Genomic DNA, 13,734 nt, shown 5'->3' with positions numbered 1-13,734 from the left:
GGAGCAGTAACGGGGCGCTTCGCATGGTGATAACAGCATCATCGCCAGGCACAGCCAAGCGGGGTGCTACCGACAGGAGCGAGCTGCTACCTCGTAGCGCCTCCGCAAAACCCCCGCCCAATTTTGCACGGAGGGGTGGGGGCGGGGTCCGTTCTCGCCAAGCTCAGTCTAAAACCCATTTGCGTCCCATTAGCGCCTCCCAGAGACACTAACGGCAGGTGCACAGGAGCCCAATTTCGGCCCCACTATATAAATGCAAGTTGTTGTTGCCTTACACTCAATTTTAATACAATGCTAGCCTTGATGTCAGTTATGCTACAATCACACCATTATTGCACAAGAAAGTTTAGTCATTGAACAGCAGAGTGAGTTACACACAAATTTCCTGAGTTAGTTAATTAGCACATAAATTGGTATTAAGTATTGGCATATAAAATGACTGCAAGTAGCTGAACCCTCATGAAACTTGAGTGCAATAATGGTGTTACTGTTTAAAAGCACTCTTCAGTTTCCAGTCTTCAGTATATTCCTGAGACTTTACTTTCTCAGTGCTGCCATGAGTCTGAAGGTTGTGGGTTCAAGATCCAATCCAGAGCATAAAATCTAGGTTGACACTCTAGTGCAGTACAGAGGGAGTGCTATACTGGTGGAGATGCTGTTTTTCAGATGCGATGTTATACCGAGGCTCTGTCTGCACTCTTAGGTGGATATAAATGATCCCATGGGTCTAATTTCAAGAACAGCAGGGGAATTCTTCCCAGTGTCCTGGCCAATTCCTCAACCAACACTACTAAAACAGATTATCTGGTCATTATCACATTGTTGTTTTTGTGAGTCTGCTGTGCGCAAATTGTCTGCCATGTTTCCTATGTTACAAGTGACTACACTTCAAAAGAACTTAAATTGGCTGTAAAAAGCTTTGGGACATTCAGAGGGCTTGAAAGGATCTATATAAATGCATCTTTTTTTCATTTTATTAATCAAATTTATCATGGCATTCATAATACACATCTGTATTCCATATTTGAGCAAGGTGGCAATCCACGTGGCAACTGTGCCCACTGGGCAAAATGACTGAAGAAGTGGGAGAAGAACAGTTAATTTCTAGGTGGAGGACCAATGCCTTTTTAGACATGGTGGAGGAGAGGAGGCATAGTCTCCTGCGACAGCACTCCTCCAAGCCTGGAAGAGCTGTCAGCCGTACCACCTGGAGGGAAGTGGCACTGGCACTCTCGGCCAACTAGCTTACCCCCAGGATAGCAGTGCAGTGTAGGAAAAGTTCAAGGACCTGACCAGTTCTGGTAAAGGTAAGGCACTTACAGTAGTTTTCCTTTCCTACCTTGAGCATCACACACTCTCCTGCCTCTTAAAAGCAACACTCACACTACTAAACCTTCACACTGTATTCTGTTCAATGGTACCATCTAACTTCCTTGCATGAACTATGGTTACATGCCTCCCCTAACATATAAAAACTGCCTTGCACAATATCTAAAACCTTCCATCACTCTTAACGTCTTCACAACCCCACATCTTTCACTTCATCTTTCCCATCACACTCACTCTGTACCTCTGCTGCCTTGGTGTGATGCCAAAGTGGAGGAATTCGGCTGCTCTATGAAAGTGGGCATCCAGAGGAACAGGAGTAGGCCATTTAGCCCCTCGAGTCTGTACTGCTATTCAATGACATCATGGCTGATCTTTTGTGACCTAACTCCATATAACCACCTTTGCCCCATATCCCTTAAAACCTTTGGTTAACAAAAAGCTATCAATCTCAAATTTAAAATCAACAATGGACCTAGCAACAATTGCCATTTGCGGAAGAGAATTCCAAACTTCTACCACCCTTTGCATGTAAAAGTGTTTCCTAACTTCACTCCTGAAAGGCCTGCCTCTAATTTTTAGACTATGACCCCAGTCCTAGATTTCCTAGCCAATGGAAATAGTTTCTCTCTATCTACACTATCAGTTCCCCTTAATATCTTAAAAAAGTTAATCTTCTAAATTCCAGGGAATGCAACCCCAGTTTGTGTAATTTATTCTCGTAAGATTGAAGTCCAGGTATCGTTCTGATAAATGTACGCTGCACTTCCTCCAAGGCCAAAATATATCCTTCCTAAGGTGTGGTGCCCAGAACCGCTCACAGTACACTAGGTGTGGTCTAGAAACATAGAAACAGAGAAAATAGGTGCAGGAGTAGGCCATTCGGCCCTTCGAGCCTGCACCGCCATTCAATGAGTTCATGGCTGAACATGCAACTTCAGTACCCCATTCCTGCTAACCAGGGCTTTGTATAGTAGTACCATAACTTCTAACCCCTTGTATTCTAGTCCTCTAGATATAAAGGCCATCATTCCATTAGCCTTTTTGATTATTTTCTGTAGCTGTCCATGACATTTTAACGACCTATGTACATGGACCCACAAGTCCCTTTGGACCTCCACTGTTTCTAGCTTTTTGCCATTTAGAAAGTACTCTGTTCTATCCTTTTTAGGTTCAAGATGGATGACCTCACATTTGCCTCCTTTGAAATCCGTTTGCCACAGTTTTGCCCATTCACTTAAGCTATTAATATCTCTTTGTAATTTTATGCAGCTTACAATGCCCCCTGTCTTAGTGTAAATGGCAAACTTAGATATGTAGGGGCTGAAATTCAGGGACGCCAGAAAGCTGGCGCACCTATGATTTTTTTACCTGGTTTTTCCGCCGGGAGTGATGAAGCGGCCTTCCAAGCAAATTTCTGGACAGTGGACTGGAAGTCAGTCATAATGGGGGGGAAATGCAGTGGTAAGTCCTGCCGAGGGGCGGAAGTTGGAGTTTCCCCCACTGTCACTCAAAGGCGGAGCGGTGGTGACATCACTGCGCGTGTGCATCACCATGCTCTCTCCCCTCTGATAAAGGGGAGAGAATTGGGGATTTTATTTAGCTTCGGCCACTGGGTCATCAGGGAGGGTTTCGGCCGGGCCAGCAGCCTGGAACCCAAGAGGGGGTGCCAGGCTGCCTCTTGGTGGCCCGGCCGAACCTGGGGCAATAATTGGCCAGCCGATTGGGAAGTCAATCGGCAAAAATAAAAACATGGCTGCTACGGCAGTGCGCCTTCCCCTTGAAGGGCCACCGTGCTGCCAGGCCGCACATAGACAGGAGAAGGGGCACCAACAGAAAAAGCTGTTGGGGGCACCATGTGGCGGATCGACTATTTTTTTAGGTGAATTTAGGTGGGTCGGAGTATTCTGGAGGTCCGCGAGAGCGGCAGTGAGCACTTTGATGCCATGCTTGCGGCGGCTGTCAGTAGTGGGATGGAAGTGGGGACAGGCCGAAAAATCCCCGAGCTGAATTTGGGTCAGGACAGCCCATCGACTACAACGTGGCGGCCACTCGATTCTGCCGCATGGTCGCCGCAAAACAGCAGTAACGGGCCTTATTCGGACCCTGAATTTTGGCCCCGTGGTTTTTTATCTCATCATCTAAGTCGTTAATAAATACGGTGAATATTTGAGGCCTCAACACAGATCCTTGCAGGACATCACAAGTCACATCCTGCCAATTACAGTACCTGCCCATTATCCCTACTCTCTGTCTACTGCTCCTCAGCCAATTACCAAACCAGGTCAATAATATGCCATCAATTTCATAAATTTCAACTTCAGCTAACAGTCTTTATCAGTCTTCCAGAAGTCCATATAAATAACATCCATAGACATTCCCTGTCTACTACTTTAGTCACCTCTTCAAAACATTCTATCAGGTTCGTTAGGCATGACCTAACTTTTACAAATCCATGTTGGCTCTATCTGATCAGCTGAAAATTTTCAAAGTGCTCAATCACTCTATCCTTAATTATAGACTCTAGTAATTTCCTGACAACTGATGTTAGGCTAACTGGTCTATAATTCCCTGGTTTCCCTCTCTCACCTTTCTTAAATAGCGGAGTGACAGGCGCAATTTTCCAATCTAAAGGAACGGTTTTTGAATTGACAGAAGTTTGGTTATAGTTAGGGCATCCGCAATGTTCCTTTAAACCCTGGGATGGAAACAATCTGGTCCTTGGGATTTGTCACTCTTTAGTGCTATTATTTTCTTCATTACTGTTTATTTACTTATGTTAATTTCACATTTAACATTAGTTTCTTTGGGATGTCCGGCATGCTATCTGTTGCGTATGGAGAAAGAGTCAGACTGAACACTGTGAGCTCAAAGTAAAGTGTGACCGTAGTCTTTTATTGCAGGTCTCTAGAGTGCCTCTCCAACCTGTGAAACCTCCTTAAATACCTGTGCTCCCAAGGGATTATGGGATGCCTTGGGACTCTAGGGGATGAGCCCTCTGGTGGCTCTACAGAGTAAATACAAGTTTACATGTTTAACAACACTCCCCCCGCAAAGTCAATAGTGTAACTATTTACAATGTGAGTCGATCTGGGGCCCTTCTTGCCCTGGTTGATCGACTCGGCGTGAAAGCTGGTGTTCTTGAATCATTTGTTGGGCACTCGCTGGGCTGCTGTGCAGCTGGCCTTGCTGGGCTGCCTGGTGTGTTGGGCCCTGCTGGGCTTCTGTGGATGATTCGGCTTCGTGGTCAACCATGGTGCCAGTTGCCACTGGTGTGTATGTTGGGGGAATCAAAAAAGGTAGGGTCCAAGGTTGGTTGCTCAGGATAGTCCATGAATCTGAGTTTGATTTGGTCCAAGTGCTTCCAGTGAATGAGTCCATTTGAAAGTTTGACCCAAAACACCCTGCTCCCCTCTTTGGCCATGACAGTGCTGGGAAGTCACTTGGGACCTTGTCCATAATGTAATAGAAATACAAGATCATTGATTTCAATCTCGCGTGACACATTTGCGCTATCATGGTATGCACTTTGTTGAAGCCGCCTGCTCTCTACCTGTTCATGTAGATCAGGGTGAACTAAAGAGAGCCTTGTCTTAAATGCTCTTTTCATGAGCAGTTCAGCAGGTGGGATCCCAGTGAGTGAGTGGGGTCTCGTGCAGTAGCTAAGCAGGACTCAGGATAGGCGAGTCTGCAGCGAGCCTTCAATTACCCTCTTCAAGCCTTGCTTGATGGTTTGCACTGCTCTATCTGCCTGACCATTGGACGCTGGTTTAAACGGGGCAGATGTGACATGTTTGATCCCGTTATGGGTCATGAATTCTTTGAACTCAATGGGTAAAACATTGCCCATTGTCACTCACCAGGACATCGGGTAGGCCATGTGTGGCAAACATGGCCCGCAGGCTTTCAGCAGTGGCAGCGGACGTGCTAGCCGACATTATCTCACATTCAATCCACTTGGAGTACGCGTCTACAACCACAAGGAACATTTTGCCCAAGAACAGGCTCACATAGTTGACATGTACCCTAGACCACGGTTTGGAGGGCCAAGATCATAAACTTAGCGGCGCCTCCCTGGGTACATTGCTTAACTGTGAGCTTGTATTACATCTGTGAACGCAGGACTCGAAGTCCGCATCGATACCGGGCCACCACACGTGGGATCTGGCTATCGCTTTCATCATTACGATGCCTGGGTGGGTACTGTGGAGGTCATTGATGAAGGTGTCGCTGCCCTTCTTGGGGACAACTACTCGATTGCCCCACAGAAGGCAGTCTGCTTGTAGATATTTCATCTTTGCGCCACTGGAACGGCTTTATCTCATCCTCCATTTCCACTGGGACACTGGACCAGCTCCCGTGAAGCACATAGCTTTTGACTAGAGATAATAACGGATCTTGGCTTGGCCAGGTTTTGATCTGCGGGCAGTGACAGGTGATTGCTCACTCTCAAATGCTTCCATAACCATGGCTAGATCTGCGGGCTGCGCCATTTCCACCCCCGTGGTGGGCAATGGCAGCCTACTGAGAGCATTGGCGCAGTTTTCTGTGCCTAGCCTGTGGCGGATGATGTAGTTGTATGCAGACAATATGAGCGCCCATCTCTGGATGCAGGCCGATGTGTTGGTATTTATGCATTTACTCTCAGAGAACAGGGATACAAGTGGCTGATGGTCAGTTTACAATTCGAATTTTAGCCCAAACAGGTATTGATGCATTTTCTTCACCCGATAGACACACGCTAACGCTTCTTTCTCAATCATGCTGTAGGCTCTCTCAGCCTTAGACAGACTCCTGGATGCATAAGCAACCGGTTGCAGTTTCCCGAAATCATTAGCTTGCTGCAATACACACCCGACGGCATATGACGACGCATCACATGCTAGTACCAAACACTTACATGGATCATACAACAGAAGCAGTTTGTTTGAGTATAACAATTTTGTCGCTTTTACAAAGGCATTTTCTTGGCTTTTGCCCCAAACCCATTCGCCCCCTTTTCATAGTAAGACATGTAGTGGTTCTAGCAGTGTGCTGAGACCCAGTAAGAAGTTACCAAAGTGGTTCAAGAGTCCCAGAAACGACCACAGCTCCGTTACGTTCTGTGGCCTCGGTGCGTTCTCGATTGCATCCGTCTTCGCGTTGGTGGGCCTGATGCCATCCGCCGCAATCCTCCTTCCCAGGAACTCCATTTCAGGCGCCAGGAAAATGCACTTCGACATTTTAACCTGAGCCCCACGCGGTTGAGTCGACTAAGAACCTCCTCCAGGTTCTGCAGATGCTCGACTGTGTTCCGACCTGTGACCGAGATGTTGTCCTGGAAGACCACGGTGAGCGGGACCGACTTCAGTAAGCTTTCCATGTTTCTCTGAAATATTGCCGCTGCCGATCGGATTCCAAACGGGCATCTGTTATAAACAAAAAGACCTTTGTGCGTGTTGATGCAGGTGAGAGTCTTCGATGATTCCTCCAGTTCCTGCGTCATGTAGGCTGAAGTCAAATCCAGCTTCGTGAATGTCTTTCCTCCCGCCAGCGTTGCAAAGAGATCGTCGGCCTTTGGTAGTGGGTATTGGTCCTACAGGGAGAAACGATTGATAGTTACTTTGTAATCGCCACAGATTCTGATGGTGCCGTCTCCCTTGAGGACTGGGATGATAGGACTGGCCCACTCGTTGAACTCGATCGGGGAAATGATGCCCTCCTTTTGCAGCCGGTCTAGCTCAATCTCTACCCTTTCTCTCATCATGTACGGTACTGCTCTCGCCTTGTGATGGATGGGTCGCGCCCCCGGAATTAGGTGGATCTGCACTTTTGCTCCTTGGAATTTCCCGATGCCTGGTTCGAACAGCGAAGGAAATTTGTTTAAGACCTGGGCACATGAAGTGTCATCAGTAGGCGATAACGCTCGGACGTCGTCGCAGTTCCAGCGTATCTTTCCCAGCCAGCTCCTGCCGAGCAGCTTGGGACCATCGCCCGGTACCACTCAGAGTGGTAGCTTGTGCACAGCTCCATCGTAGGAGTCCTTTACAGTAGCACTGCCGATTACAGGAATCAGTTCTTTTGTGTAAGTTCTTAGTTTTGTGCGAACTGGAGTTAAGACTGGTCTTGAGGCCTTGTTGCACCACAACCTTTCGAAAGTCTTTTTGCCTATGATGGACTGGCTCATGCCCGTGTCCAGCTCCATTGACACCGGGAGTCCATTTAGTTCAACATTCAGCATTATCGGGGGACAATTCATGGTGAATGTGTGCACTCCATGTACCTCTGCCTCCTCAATCTGAGGCTCTGGTTCGTCGTGATCCTCTGCAACATGGTGGTTTGCAGGTTTAACAGGCTTTGCAGCTCGCCTGCATACTCGTTGGAGGCGTCCCATTTTTTCAAAGTCCTTGCAACGTATTCTTTGAATCGGCATGAATGGAAATGGTGATCACCCCCGCAGCACCAACAAGGTGTTAATGGCCTTGCATTCATCACCCTTGATGGTGGACTCTGAGACATCTGCGGACGTGTAGTTGCAGGTATGTGTGACCTGCCCTGTACGTTACGATTCGAAAACAACATCACTTTGTTCACAGTCCTTGTAGCAGCACTTGTGTGCTGGAGAGATTTGCTTCGTATTGTCACTGGTGGCAATGAATGCCTGGGCTATCGCTATGGCCTTACTCAAGGTTGGGGTCTCTACAGTCAAAAGTTTGCCAAGTATGGTTTCGTGGCCAATGCCAAGTACAAAAAAGTCTTTGAGCATGTGCTCCAAATGTCCTTCAAATTTGCAATGTCCTGCAAGGCGTCTTAGCTCGGCGACATAACTCACCACTTCCTGGCCTTCAGACCTTTTGTAGGTATAGAACCAGTACCTCGCCATCAAAATGCTTTCCTTCAGGTTCAAATGCTCTCGGATCAGTGTGCACAAATTGTCGTACGATTTCTCCGTGGAATTCGCTGGAGTGAACAGATTCTTCATGAGGCCATACGTTGGTGCCCCACAGATGGTGAGGAGGATCGCCCTTCGTTTGGCAGCGCTCTCTTCCCCATCTAGCTCGTTGGCCATGAAGTATTGGTCGAGTCGCTCCACAAAAGTTTCCCAATCATCTCCCTCTGAGAATTTCTCCAGGATGCCTACTGTTCTCTGCATCTTTGGGTTCGCTATCTATATCTCGTCGCTAGTTGTTGTGTATGGAGAAAGAGTCAGACTGAACACTGTGAGCTCAAAGTAAAGTGTGACCTTAGTCTTTTATTGCAGGGCTCCAGAGTGCCTCTCCAACCTGTGAAGCCTCCTTAAATACCTGTACTCCCAAGGGATTATGGGATCCCTTGGGACTCCAGGGGATGAGCCCTCTCGTGGCTGTACAGAGTAAATACAAGTTTACATTTATAACACTATCCTCTTCCTCTAGTGTAAATACTGACGCAAATTAATTATTGAACATGTCTGCCATTTTCTTATTTTCATTGACTATATCACTGTTATCAGTTTTCAAGGGGCCCACATTGCTTCTGACAATGTCCCCACTAAGTTGCATGGCCGTGCAGTCATCTGCAAAATCCTGTGCAGGCCACTCACCGACTTTTATATTGTGGACACCATGCATTCTCAAAAATTTGAATGGGCCACACTTTGGGGGAGTCAAGCCACACAAAAGGCAATGCAGCTTACGAGGAACATTGCTCCTAACCACCCTCTTTTTTCTATTATAATTGTCAAAAAATGTGTTTTGATTTTGATATCCCTTGCAAGTTTCCTTTCAGATTCCCTTTTTGTAGCTTTCTTTTTCTTGGTTTTGCTTCCAGTTGCCAGGTTCTGTCTAGTTATTGCATTTTTGAATGCTTTTTCTTTCAGTTTTATGTTGTCCTTTATTTCTTTCGTCATCCATGGCTGTTTTTTTTGGAACTGCCTTTTGCCTCTTAATAAAAACATAAGAAATAGGAGCAGAAGTAGGCCATACTGCCCCTCGAGCCTGCTCCGCCATTTAATACGATTATGGCTGAACCGATCATGGACTCAGGTCCACTCCCCTGCCCGCTCTCCATAACCCCTTATTCCCTTATCGTTTAAGAAACTGTCTATTTCTGTCTTAAATTTATTCAATACCCCAGCTTCCACCGCTCTCTGAGGCAGCGAATTCCACAGATCCACAACCCTCTGAGAGAAAAAATTTCTCCTCATCGCAGTTTTAAATGGCCCCTTATTCTAAGGTTATGCCCTCTGGTTCTAGTCTCACTTATCAGTGGAAACATCCTCTCTGCATCCACCTTGTCAAGTCCCCTCATAATCTTATACATTTCGATAAGATCACCTCTCATTCTTCTGAATTCCAATGAGTAGAGGCCCAACCTACTCAACCTTTCCTCATAAGTCAACCCCCTCATCTCCAGAATCAACCTTGTGAACCTTCTCTGAACTGCCTCCTATGCAAGTATATCCTTTCGTAAATATGGAAACCAAACCTGCACGCAGTATTCCATGTATGGCCTCACCAATACCTTGTATAACTGTAGCAAAACTTCCCTGCTTTTATAGTCCATCCTCTTTGCAATAAAGGTCAAGATTCCATTGGCCTTCCTGATCACTTGCTGTACCTGCATACTAACCTTTTGTGTTTCATGCACAAGTACCCCCCAGGTCCCGCTCCACTGCAGCACTTTGCAATCTTTCTCCATTTAAATAATAACTTGCTCTTTGATTTTTTTCTGCCAAAGTGCATGACTTCACACTTTCCAACATTATACTCTATCTGCCAAATTTTGGCCCACTCACTTAGCCTGTCTATGTCCTTTTGCAGATTTGTTGTGTCCTCCTCACACATTGCTTTTCCTCCTATCTTTGTATCATCAGCAATCTTGGCTACATTATACTCAGTCCCCTCCTCCAAGTCATTAATATAGATTGTAAATAGTTGGGGTCCCAGCACTGATCCCTGCGGCACCCTACTGGTTACTGATTGCCAACCCGAGAATGAACCATAAAGATGAAATTGCAGCAGATTTGGAAAGCAGCGACGGGATCGGTCAGCATGGATTTATGAAAGGGAAATCCTGCTTGACAAATCTTCTAGAATTTTTTGAGGATGTAACTAGTAGAGTGGACAAGGGAGAACCAGTGGATGTGGTGTATTTGGACTTTCAAAAGGCTTTTGACATGGTCCCACACAAGAGATTAGTGTGCAAAATTAAAGCATATGGTATTGGGGGTAATGTACTGACGTGGATAGAGAATTGGTTGGCATACAAGAAGCAGAGAGTCGGGATAAACGGGCCCTTTTCAGAATGGCAGTGTAAGGGGAAAATGGGAAGGCTTCTCCCACAAGCGGGCCCCCTGATATAGAGGGTCGACGCTCACCCCAACCCGCATAACAGCCCTCGGAGTTATCAGACAACGACGAATGGCAAGGTATAATGATCTTTTATTACGAACGTCCGGGAACACCTCTTATCACAGCCGCCTGTGAGTGGAGATGCTCTCCCAGACGTTCGTAATAAAAGATCGTTATACCTTGCCATTCGTCTCTGTCTGCTAACTCCGGGGGCTGTTACGCGGGTTGGGGCGAGCGTCGACCCTCTATATCAGGGGGCCCGCTCATGGGAGGAGAAGCCTTCCCATTTTCCCTTTACATTTGGCGCTGCGAGCAGGGTACAGACTTCCCGAATGGAACAATGACCCAGCTGTTGGGGTGAGTATGTTTTAATTTACCACCTTCAAGTTAGAGCTGTGGTATTGTAAACCGCAAGGGAAGGACATCTGTACAAAGAACCATTTGTAGCAGGTCCACGAGGGATGGAGACGGAGGACAGGGATGATCTAGGGGTGGAAGGGGGTCAAAAGGTGCATCCTAAAATGCGCGCGTGAAGGTAGCATGGCAGTGCGAGGGTATGACGCAAGGGAAGATATAGAGGAAGATCTAGTGACCCGAAGCGGTACGAGCGCACGGTGCAGGGACGAGAGAGTAAGGACATGGAGACCCAAAGCGTGGCAGTACGAGTGTATGGCGCCAAGGGAAGACATATAGATATAAATAATGTCCTGCATACCTAACACGAATTAAAGGGAGTGCCCAAGATAGCCCCGATGAAGATAGGTAACACGGCTATTAAAAAGGCGAATAAAACCAATCATTAATTGTAACTTGCGGAACTATGTAATGCCATAAAAAAGCTGACAGTGGCTATCTTAAGTGACATATGGATCCAAAAATAGAGCCGGCCAAACAATTAATAAGCTTTGTTGAATGAAGAGAGACTTTTGTGAATGGCTGTCGTTGAGTGAGAGTCCTTGTGTGATTTTTTGACTGCGGAATGAATTTTTCATGTTTCTGAAAGTCTGTTTGGAAAAATAGTGCAGCTCCACCCACTTTTCTAAACAGAGTGAAAGTTTTTTTTAACCCTTTGTAGTGTTGTCCTGTATGTGGGAAGTTTTAAGACATTTTATGTTCGAAACACAGGTGTGGATTTATTCGGATGATAAGTTACAGAGCTAGGAAATGCACAAAGGATAGGTTTGTTGAGCAAAAGATAAAAAATACATGGTCCCGGTGGTTAAAAAAAAGAATTTATTTGACACGCTCACTTACTTGTCGACAGAAAACACGCAAGCATTGATTACATTGGGTTGAAAGACATAAATTTAGTCTAGGAATGAGATAAAGAATGCCTTTTTAAAAAGGCCTGAGAGGGTCTCTCGAGGCTGCAGGCTGGGGAAATACGATCCCATTTTCCTTTGTGTAAAACCTTGACGCGAAAGCTTCTAGCTCAGTAAAGAGTTTTAAATAAAGATTGGCATTACAAAATTTGAAGTGGGATTCAGAGATATTAAGAGAAGGCAAAGCAAAATACTGAGATGGATTCAAACTAAAAAAAAAAATTATTAAATTAAATCTGATCTCTTAAAGAAAAAAGGAGGAAATAAAACTAAAGGGTTTGGAAACAATCTAGAAATACCTTCAGGGATCAGGTCAAACTCCTGGGCAAGTGGTGAGCTATCTGCGAAGGTGTAATAGGGACTTTGAAAAAATGTTAAAACGGCAAGCTTTAGCAGTTTAGAAAAAATACATTGTAACGACCTTGAAACTGGAATTTGAGATAACGAAAAGCAGCCCTCAAAGCCTACGTGCTAGTCTCCGTTCTAGCTGTGGAGAAAAGAAAAAAGATAAAGACGCAACTTTGAAAGAAAACAAATTGAATGCATTTGAAAGACAAAGTGTCTTCGATTGTCTGATAATTTTAAATTAACAAATTTACAGAGACACGAGTGCTCCGTGTAAAATACAAAACCTAATTTGAAGAAAGGAGATCTGGGAAAAAAAGACGTAACGTACTAAATAGGTGCTGGAAAAAAAAGGGGTGTTTGCAATGGAAAAAGACATAATTTACTCAATACTAGTTGATATCAGCTGTGAAAAAGATATGGTTTAATTGAAAAAAAAGAATTGGAAGAGGTAAAAGGCACTCTCCATTGATAATGATTTTAAATTACGAGAAAGTTTCACTGCAGTTTGAAAGATTTCCAAAATGGACATTGTTTATTAAGAAAAGTGCCGAACAGTCTAAACAAGCAGGAGGGTTTTGAAAATAATGAGGAGAAAAGATCTAAGCTATGCGAACTCAGCACAGAAAGAAAAAAACTGGGAATTAGAGAATCTTACTGAATTTTAAAATTCTTATAGAAAATGGAACTGGCATGGAAGTTTAGATTTTGTGCTGAGAGAGAAATAAAACACAAGATTTGCCCAGTGAACGGGACCGTAAAATAAAATGAAATGTTGGAATGTATAAAGCGTGTGTGAAAATTGGATTTCAGTAAACAAAATAACTATTAAAAATGTGTGGTCTCGTTTTAAATCAATTTTTAAAAAAAATCTTTGGCAAGTACTTGAATTAGAAGTTAAGAAAAAATTGGAGTTTAATCTAAAATGCCGTCTTTCCTGATGAGAAGACTTTTATTATGATGGCTTTACTAATGATTTCTGCTGTTTTAACGGATTTCTAATTTCTAAGCAAGTTTTGAAGGCACAAAGACTTAAAAAAGAATTTTTCGGATGATTACGCGAAGTCACGTAATGACATCAGGCTTTCTTACAAACCTGTAAAGGAGTTAACCCTTTCCATTGACAGCTGTTTAATACTGGACATTATTAATTTGGATTTCTAAATAGAATAAAAAAGACTCACCTGACAGATAGAGGAAATGGTGGAATAGTCAGAATAAAAATAAAAACAGAACTAGCCTATGTAATAATACTCCCCTAATACAAATAAAAAAAAGATACTCAAACAAAACAAATTCAAGAGTTAAAAGCTAAGATAAATAAGCTGGAAGAGATTTGTTTAAAAATTGGACCAGACGGATAGTGCAGTGCGCAGCCATAGCACCATCACCTATGGCAATAGAGCCCACGGTGGGTAAGTGTGATCCAC

At 44.7% G+C, this 13,734-nt stretch overlaps 1 protein-coding gene across 1 annotated transcript in view; it reads right to left on the bottom strand.

Moving 5' to 3' along the window:
- The window catches only part of LOC139273046 (4F2 cell-surface antigen heavy chain-like), a 399,955-nt gene that overhangs the window by 45,654 nt on the left and 340,567 nt on the right, over positions 1–13,734 (bottom strand). The gene's annotated exons all lie outside the window — the stretch shown is intronic.

The sequence above is a fragment of the Pristiophorus japonicus genome, chromosome 9 (assembly GCF_044704955.1).
Source record: "Pristiophorus japonicus isolate sPriJap1 chromosome 9, sPriJap1.hap1, whole genome shotgun sequence".
NCBI classification, from domain to species: Eukaryota; Metazoa; Chordata; class Chondrichthyes; family Pristiophoridae; genus Pristiophorus; species Pristiophorus japonicus.
This window is presented reverse-complemented; position numbering and strand designations above follow the sequence as displayed.